We start from the raw sequence: 9,506 nt of genomic DNA on the forward strand, positions 1-9,506 counted from the left end.
GTCTAAAAATTATATCCACTAGGCTGCCGCATTGTTTTTAACAGGCGATTCAATTCTATCTCCAGTGATTTAATTTTTCATGTCACTTCAATTCTTTAGCAATTTTTTTTTTAGAAATTACATTTTTAAATGTTAATGCATGTATTTTTTTATAATTTATTTATCAATGTTTACACCTGCATTAAAATATGTACAATATGAAAATGTGATATGCGTTATACAATGTTATAGTACAAGAGCCCAAGAGGAGAAAAAAGGCAGTTATCTCACCCCAATTTTTGATTACTTTAATGAAAACTATGTATAATTACTAGTCAAAATTGATGAGTCTGCTAAGTATAGGTAGGGGGAATAAAAAATGGCGGCTGTTTCAATGCGATAAAAAAAACTATTTTTTCATTCGGAGCTCTATATCTTAAAGAGTAGAAACAACACAAGAAAACCTAAAAGAACGTCATTTAAAGAAGAGTAAATTTGCTAAAATATGAGCCCTAATAGAGTTATTTACGTTAAATAGTTTTCGAGATATAGCTTTTTAAAGACCAACATTTCATAAAAATGGTGTATGGAACGTACTGAAATATTAGTAGTTAGTTAATTTATTTTGAGAAATCTATATCTCAGGAACTATGTGACGTACAGATGTCTATTAGCACTCAAATTAAAGCTAGCTTAATGAACTATAAAGTAGTCTATGATGTTTATCATCGTAGGAGTAGTAGTTTACATGAAATTTGCTAAAATAAATTGATTTATAGTTGTTCGGGTAAATTTTCATTTGCTAAATTCATATTTATATGTGAATATTATAAATACTACCACCCCTACGAAGATAAGTGTCATAAACTACTTTATAGCAAGTTAAAGTTCCTTTATTTTGAGTGTTGGCAGACATATGTGCGTCTTATGGATCTAGAGATATATTTTATCAAAAATCCAACATTTTATACAAACAACTAGAAATTAACATTTTGTGAGTTTATTTTGTCAAATATCATAAAAACTACTACTCCTACAAAGATAAACATAATTAACCATTTTGTAGTAAATTTAACTAGGTTTAATTTGAGCACTGGCAGACATTTGTACGTCCAATGGTTTCTGAAATGAAGTTTTTCATAACTCTAACTTATTGTCCGAACAACTATAAATCAATTTATTTTAGCAAATATCATGAAAACTACTATTCCTACGAAGGTAAAGTATATAAACTTCTTTTAGTCCATTAAACTAGCTTTAATTCGAGTGCTAATAGACATCTGTACGTCACATAGCTCCTGAGATATAGATTTCTCAAAATAAATTAACTAACTTCTAATCTTTCTGTAGATTATTAAGAAATTTTGCTTTTTAAAAAGCTATATCTCGGGAACTATTTGACATAAATAGCTCTTTTAGGGCTAATATTTTAGGAAATTTACTCTTCTTTAAATGATGCTCTCTTAGATTTTCTAGTGTTGTTGGTAGTTTTTAAGATATAGAGCTCCGAATGAAAAATTAGTGTTTTTTTAAAGTTTTTAAGCAGCCGCCATTTTTTATCCCCCCTACCTATACTTGGCAGACTCATCAATTTTGACTAGTTATTATACCTAGTTTTCATTAAAGTAATCAAAAATTGGGATGAAATAACTGCCTTTTTTTCTTCCCGGCTCTTGTACTATTATGATACAGATTTGTGGATAATCTACCATTGATAGAATTCCAATTACATTTCTTGAGTAGATCTCCAGGCCATCTTCTTCTCCTAGAAGGATTATTAGGTAATGAAGGAGAAGCCAGTTTTGAAACAAATGGGTTTGATTATTTGAGAAGTTTATAATGGAAGAATTTGTATTTGGTTCTTGCCAAATCGGCATTGTTGAGGATCTAATAGACTTGATTAGTAATAAAGTAATCAAGGATTTTACGAAGGGTTTTGGATTGTGAGGATTGAATACGAGAGGTATTCAATGGTTTAGTGGAACCCTGAATCTCAACTCTGCAAGCCCAGATAGGGTTTATTATAGTCATATAAATGAGTCTTTTGTAATTAGTTAGAACTTTAGAGAGCTTAGCTAGTAAATGTTATAATTGTCTGAATCTAGGAGCACTATGACTTTTTACATTCCTATATGAGGATTAGTCGTTTGTCCGGATATTGTCCTAGATACTGAGCCCGTTCGACAGGATTAAATGGAGTATTATTAAAGGATACTGTAGGTCAGGAAGGTTTACAACGAAGGGAGATTTAAAGGGACTATTTGGAATTTGTTTCAATCCTTCTTTCTTCAGGGTTGGCGATGTGGGATTGGAAGGTTTGGTATACAATGAAAGGGTCCTTTCTGATAACAAACATCGGGTAAAATTTGTAAGTCAATTTTGAAAGAAAAAGATAATTCAGGGACTTTCAAAAGTCATTTCTCATTCTCTAAATACAGAACGAATTTTCGGAATACAGAACTGTGAATGTAGTAGGGAAGCTCTTTATACACGTAATGAAAAAAATTGTATCTTAAGAATTAAAAGTTTCATTTCATTAGCTGTCCAACGGAATACTCGAATCTCTTTTTTTGAATTACTTGATTTTTCTATGTACTTCCTTTTGAAAATTCAGAAAATGTAGTCTCATTTCATTAGCTGTCCAACGGTATACCGAACCTTACAAAGCTAGTTTAATTTTGAAGTTGATTGTGTTTAAGATATTTTAATTTTTTATTCATTTATTTATTTTTATTTCTTATCTTTTTATCATTTAATTTATATATTTGTAAATATGGTGTGAATGAACTCTACGATACATATTATTTATATATGTGTATATAAATACCATAATAGATAAATAATAAAATATCTAGGGATTTTTTTGTCCTGGTTTTAATACCTTTTAATACAATGAAAGGGTCCTTACTGATAACAAACATGAATCATCGGGTAAACTTTGTAAGTTCATTTTTTCAAAATCGTAAGTACAAAAAATTGTATCCTAAGAATTGAACATTTTCGACGTGTATCTTATGTTTAATGCAATCGGTTTCGTGCCTATTTGTAGTCAAATTTGTGCTCATGCTAAACGAATCACTGATTTTGATGAAATTTTCAAGTATTGTGCGGGATTATTATGCACAAAGTTTGCATCTCTATTTTCGCTTACGCATGCTTTTAATATGTTTTTCTGAGTATGCGTATATTTTGAAAACGGCAATTCACATTTGAAAGTTGGATATTAATGAAAAATGAATCTAATATCAATTTCATCAGATTTTCCTACATCATTATGTTAACTACTTTCGCATACGTATGCGAAAAACCCTTCTTGATACAGCTATGTTTCTCCTTTCTTGATCCGCCGTTGATTTTATTCTCAACCGACAAATTATTAATCTTGAAATATAGTTATCTAAATATAGTTACTTATCTACCCAATAGACATCAATAATTGAAAGACTAATTTCGCCCAAAAATTGTAAAGAGTAGTCAATATAAAGGAAAAATTAAGATAAAACTGTTAAGGTATACTAACCTACTTTCAGCTTTACTGTATTGAGCTGATCTATTTAAAATATTTTGATTAAGATACAATACAAGTTACCACTAGAGGCCTGCATTAGGGGATTGCATTGGCGCTCAAACCTTATGTGTATATAATTATGATAGGGAAATCATTATAATAACATTAATAATTACGAAATATTAATTTAATTTATGAGTGAAAATCCTAAATATTGTTAAGAGGATTGAAATCCCGAAACATTAATAAATAAGTTTGGATATTTAAATGATCTAATTGTATATGTAATTTGACCTCCTATACGTGAAGATAATGTTTCCAATGATTTATATCATCGTCATGAATTTTCTGTAATATGGTATATTAAAATAAATTCATATTATTGTTTTAGGAAAAGTGAGCCGTGGTTGAAACTATTTTGATTTAATTAGTCAAACTGAAGGAAAAAATAGTTATATTTTTTATAGTCATTGTATTTTATAATTTCATCGTATTTAATAATTTCACTATTTTCTTTAAAAAAAACAAGACATCAATACAGTAATGAAGTAAAAATATTCAAACACATTATAGATAAAATATAATAATTTGCCGAATGTATTTTACATATCATAACGTTCATTCATTTGGTTTTATGTCACTTATCACTCTTTTTCCTTATTATTTCTTATCGGCCTACATACATATTTTTTTTGTACAATAAGAGTTTTTCTAGGGTTGATTCTGGCTCAATCGATTTCTGAGACCTGCAACCCAAATACTAATAGTAAAAGTAAAATCTTTCGGTAAGATATCGAGATCTAATTTTCAGACAAATAGAAAGAAATTGCCCTTCTTAGAGTATGAAATAATAATTTGTGAGAGAAAAACCCAACCTAGTACCATTAATAAAGTAACAAATATATTCGTTTCTAATTTGTTTACAAAGGTACGTTTGTAGCATCTTGTGTAGTTTATAGGGCCTTAAAACACTATTGAGTTTCGCGTTGATTTTCGAAAAAAAAAACAATTAGAAGGATCCTTGATAAAATAATTGCTATTTTCAACATCCAATTATTCTCTATTTTAGTAAATTTGTTGGAGTAGCATGCCAAGCAGAGTTGAACAAAGCTTACAAGAGTACTGAGTAGATGAGTACGATTACTTTACTTGTACTCAAAACGTTTGAGCACAGCGAACGAAAGTCCAACTCAAAAAAATTTTTTTTTCTTTATTTATTGATATTTACAACTGTAAAAAAAAAATACAACAAGTAAATTTGATCATAATGACATAATGATATGATACAGGATGTAGAGAAACTACCCAGTAGTAGAACTCTACAAACAGTTTACAATATAAGGTCACGAAGCCATCTTCTTTTCAGGCGCCTCGGAGGATTGCCAGGAATGGAAGAGGAAGCAAGCTTAGAAACTAGTGGGTTTGGGTGGTTAGGGAGTTTATTATGGAAGGAATAATATCGGGTTCGGGCTAGATCGGTTACATAAGGAACATTTAGGTCTTTATGGATGGTTTTATTAGTAACAAAATAAGAAGCATTGAGGATTTTACGAAGGATTTTCATACTATTCTATGATCAAGAAAGGTTACATTTCGATACTCCGGAGTCGGTTGCACGCCTAGCAATTATTCCTGTCTTCTTCAGATCTTCAGAAATTCTCTCTTCAGATTGTTCTTCTCCTCTTCCATTTTTCTGCTAACGTGTCTCCTCCACCTACTTCGTGTCACTCCTCAATTGAGATTCATTCAGGTCATTATAAAATCCGTACAGCTCTTATCTTTTCTTAGTAGGAAAGGAGAAATATCTTTCTTTCGAACCTCTCAACACACTCAGCTGACGCTTAATGCATTCTCCAGATTTAAGATGCTAAGATGCCAAGATGTCAAGATGGGTCGGACGAGAGTTTTGCCCAGTCGTATTGGATACTGAGCAGTTAACTTTAAAGAGTTTAGCTAGACTGAAAAAAGATTAATTTCATGTCATTATTATGCTCTTTATTTCGTCTTCCTCGTCCAAGGGATCATTAATCATTGGCCCTAAATACTTTAACCTTTTTAACACAGCCAATCTATATTTTATAAGTACATAGTGTCTATGTAGGTAAACAGGATTCTTCTTTGTCTATTCTCAAAATTCATGCTTCCTTCAGAAAATACTTCTTTGATGCTTTATCCTCAGAATGGCCATATCGTGTGCATAATCATAAACATTTTATACATAAAACATCAATCCTACCTATTGTGAAATTTTATTTAAGACAATGTTCGACAGCAGTAGGACAAGAGAATTCACAATTTCCTAATATTAATTTTACATACTTATAGTTGAGTGACAGTAAAAATATTCGAACTTTGGAAATTCCTAATTCTTTGTTCACTGTGGTGATATTCGGTCAGACGCTAAAGGCCCATCATGTTATCAGCTTACTTTTCCCAGGTAACATATGCCTTGTATATGGAAATGCAGGAGTGGGGATGGAGCGGAACCAATCATAACCATTGTTCCATAGAGATGAACCTCATAACTGTCTCATTGTCTACTGTGTTCACGCTCGCCCAATAATGACTATCTTCGATGAGTGTTGGATCCCTTCAATGTTAGCTACCTGAACCCTTTGTCGAATGATCTCAGGCTCCCAGGTGATCTTCGCACTATTAATATAAAGACTTCAAGAAATTAATAAAATGTATTAATAATTTAAATATAAAATTATATTATTATTTATTCAGACTATCTAAGAAGGCAATTTCAGAGAGAAATTACCAACAATTTAGTTTTGAGTAATCAACCTCACCTTCTTACCTCAATTCGTTGTTGAGACATGATTTTTGAAACAGTTCACGAAAACTACATTTAAAAAAAAACTCACATTTAGCTATCTAAACGAACATTCTTCATTCGCCATTTTCGGAACCTGAGATTAATTTCCTGTGGAATATTAAACTATCTGTAAGACATTATAGCTTTGCTGGGCAATCATTACAACCAAAGCAAAGTAAACAAATTATTGATAATTATCGGAAATATTATTTTATCATTATGTTATTTTATTTATTTATTTTTCATACAGATAGTTTGGTTATGTTCATCTTGTTTATTCTTTTGTTTGTATATATTTTCAGAGAGTTGTTTTTTAAAAATTTTTTTTTAAATTTTATTTTTTTTTATTTTAGTATGTATGAGATCATTCATCACTATTACCTATTGCCCACAACTGTGTGGCAGACTGTAATATCTATCAATAAATAAATCTATCAATTAATTATCGGAAATACTCGAATCTCTTTTTTTGAATTACTTGATTTTTCTATGTACTTCCTTTTGAAAATTCAGAAAAATGTAGTCTCATTTCATTAGCTGTCCAACGGTATACCGAACCTTACAAAGCTAGTTTAATTTTGAAGTTGATTGTGTTTAAGATATTTTACTTTAAATTTAATTTTTTATTCATTTATTTATTTTTATTTCTTATCTTTTTATCATTTAATTTATGGTGTGAATGAACTCTACGATACATATTAATTATATATATATATATGATTGTAATATTACACAATAATTATAATAAATTAAAGTGATAAAGTTGGGAGGTCAAAAAACATTAGAGAAATACCATAATAGATAAATAATAAAATATCTAGGCATTTTTTTGTCCTGGTTTTAATACCTCGAACCTAGGTTCTTATTACTTTAACATTACTATAATAGTTGAAATGAATATGAATTTATATAGGGAAAACGTGGTTTCTACGAAAAATCATACCTCGATAATAGATTTGGATAGGGTATTTTGGCATTTCACTATTGGGTATTGATGGCAAATTTGGGAAAGTATAACAGTGCTTCTTTAAACGATGAGAGTAAACCTAACTTCTCTTACAGTACAACTAAGTGAATGAATGATAAGAACTGCTAAATTAAATTGTAAAAAAAAATCAATTATCAACATGTAACAAACAAGAAACATACAGTTTATAAAATTATTTATTTATAGGTTTATGTAATGAGGTTTTGAGGTGCGACATTTCGCTGTCAAGAAGTTGATAGACTGCAGCTAGCTTGACACTTCCCAAATGGTGGTACTACCAACAGTCAAGTCATGAAAGAACAATTGTACTGTCGTGACAGCAGAGGACTTGTTTAAAAATTAACGGAGAAGTCCACGCTGTCACAGCAAGAGAATTCTTATAAATATCTGGGAAAGCAAAAGACCATTCGAGACTTATCCATTTTTTCCAAAGAGCTCAAGATGCCCAGCACGATACCACAATAACGCACAGTACATTTTGAAGGGCATTCCAAACAAGTTACTTTTCACTAACTTCTTGTGCATTACATTTCAGAAGAAAATATTCTGAGAAACTTTCGTGGCATTGCCAAGAGTCCTATTTAAAGATATTCAGAATCAAAACAAGAGCAACGAATCTCCGACACCCTAGTGTCGGAGATATATTCGTCCGTTCATATTCTCTCGCATCAAATTTTCAGATACTGAGAATGTTTCATTTGTGTTGTGTGACATTTTTATACCAGGAAAATACCAAAATAAAGGCTAAAGTTCGGTTGATCAAGAACTAAAAGAAGCATTGCTAATTACTCAGGTACAAGTATTATTATAGTAAATCAGTTGGGCTGATAGTCATTGAAATTAGTAACTTCGCTCTGCCTTTTGAACCATCCCGAAGGACCGCGTAGAAGTACATTCGGTTGTCAAACCGCTGATTTGGTTCAAAGAGTTCTGCAAAACGTGCCCAAACGTAGCGGCAAAAAAGAGTTACGAACGAAAAAAAAATATTTGTGAATTTTTTCTTGCATCAATTGATAATACATTAGCGGGTTAAAGAGTATACTAAATTGTTGTTTTGACAACACATATGTTTTGCAATGACCCTAACCTCACGACCTACATATTCCAAATATTCCTTCTATTAAGAGTCAGATGAGAAACTTCCCGTAGTTGGCTAAATCGGTAGAAGTTCCAGATGATATAGTTACTGGAGGACCAAGTTTCCAAAAGACTCGAACCATGGAGGACACCCAAGCAGAAGGTCCGAAAAAGAGGATAATCCAGAAGTACACCTCATACACATCCTACTACTTACAATCTGTGAGCTATAATTCTTTATGTTTTCAATTATTTAAGGATTCACTCAAATTTAAAAGTAAAAATAAAATTATTTAATCAACTAGAAATTTAATTCCCTGAAACTGGGGAGAGTTCTCTTTTCATTTATCTTTATTTCGTATCATATATTAAAAGTGGTATGAGTCCATAAATTAAACATTTAATATAGCAAACTACTATACTATAGTATAGTAGAGTACAATAGTCCTCATTGTCTGCATTGAATAATAATGGTCTCACTAGAAGGAATAGTGCAACCAAGATAAGTTTGCCTTTAGGGGAAGGAAACTCGCGTGCCTCACCCCCCCCCCTCACCTTAGCTCCTTTTCCCCTTTACTTGATAACAAACCCCTCCTGCCGTGAACAAACCAAGAGGCAGTCCGGAACTTAGTAACGCCCAACCAGTTCCGAATTAGATAGGTACTTCGAACATATTTATGCCTCAATTCTCGGTCTCATAAGTTACGAATACGGGATCTTACTAGTTTCTTTAGGTTATTCTTTATCTTTGACCCGGACTGTTTCTTATTCATTCTTGTTTTACTTTGTAGACAAATATATTGACAGCTCTGTTACGACATGTTATTTAAGAACGCTGTATCATTCAAAAAGTCATTTTTGATATTTCATAATCATTGAGTTAAGAAAACAACTACCCCTTTTTACTTAAAAAGATATTAATGGAAAATTTGAAAAACATATACGAGGAATTTCCATTTGTAAAGTTGTAGATCGAGGAGAGAAAAAAAAGGTTAGAAAAGGTAATCCAGTCAACTGAGTAATTTTTTTTCAAAAACCACCATAAGTACCCAGAACTGTATGGAGCATGCGCAGTGCAGGAATTGAGAAGGAAAAAATCTTACTACGCCAGCTCCGTGCAGTCAGAAATGGTT

At 31.3% G+C, this 9,506-nt stretch overlaps 1 long non-coding RNA gene across 1 annotated transcript in view; it reads left to right on the plus strand.

Moving 5' to 3' along the window:
- Positions 1-8,341: 8,341 nt before the first annotated feature.
- The window catches only part of LOC106679822 (uncharacterized), an 8,333-nt gene continuing 7,168 nt past the window's right edge, over positions 8,342-9,506 (plus strand). The window contains exon 1 of the long non-coding RNA XR_010844840.1: positions 8,342-8,595. This is a non-coding gene — a long non-coding RNA (uncharacterized lncRNA). The remainder of the gene's footprint in view (positions 8,596-9,506) is intronic.

The sequence above is a fragment of the Halyomorpha halys genome, unplaced genomic scaffold (assembly GCF_000696795.3).
Source record: "Halyomorpha halys isolate HHAL.00 unplaced genomic scaffold, Hhal_1.1 Scaffold223.1, whole genome shotgun sequence".
NCBI lineage: Eukaryota > Metazoa > Arthropoda > Insecta > Hemiptera > Pentatomidae > Halyomorpha > Halyomorpha halys.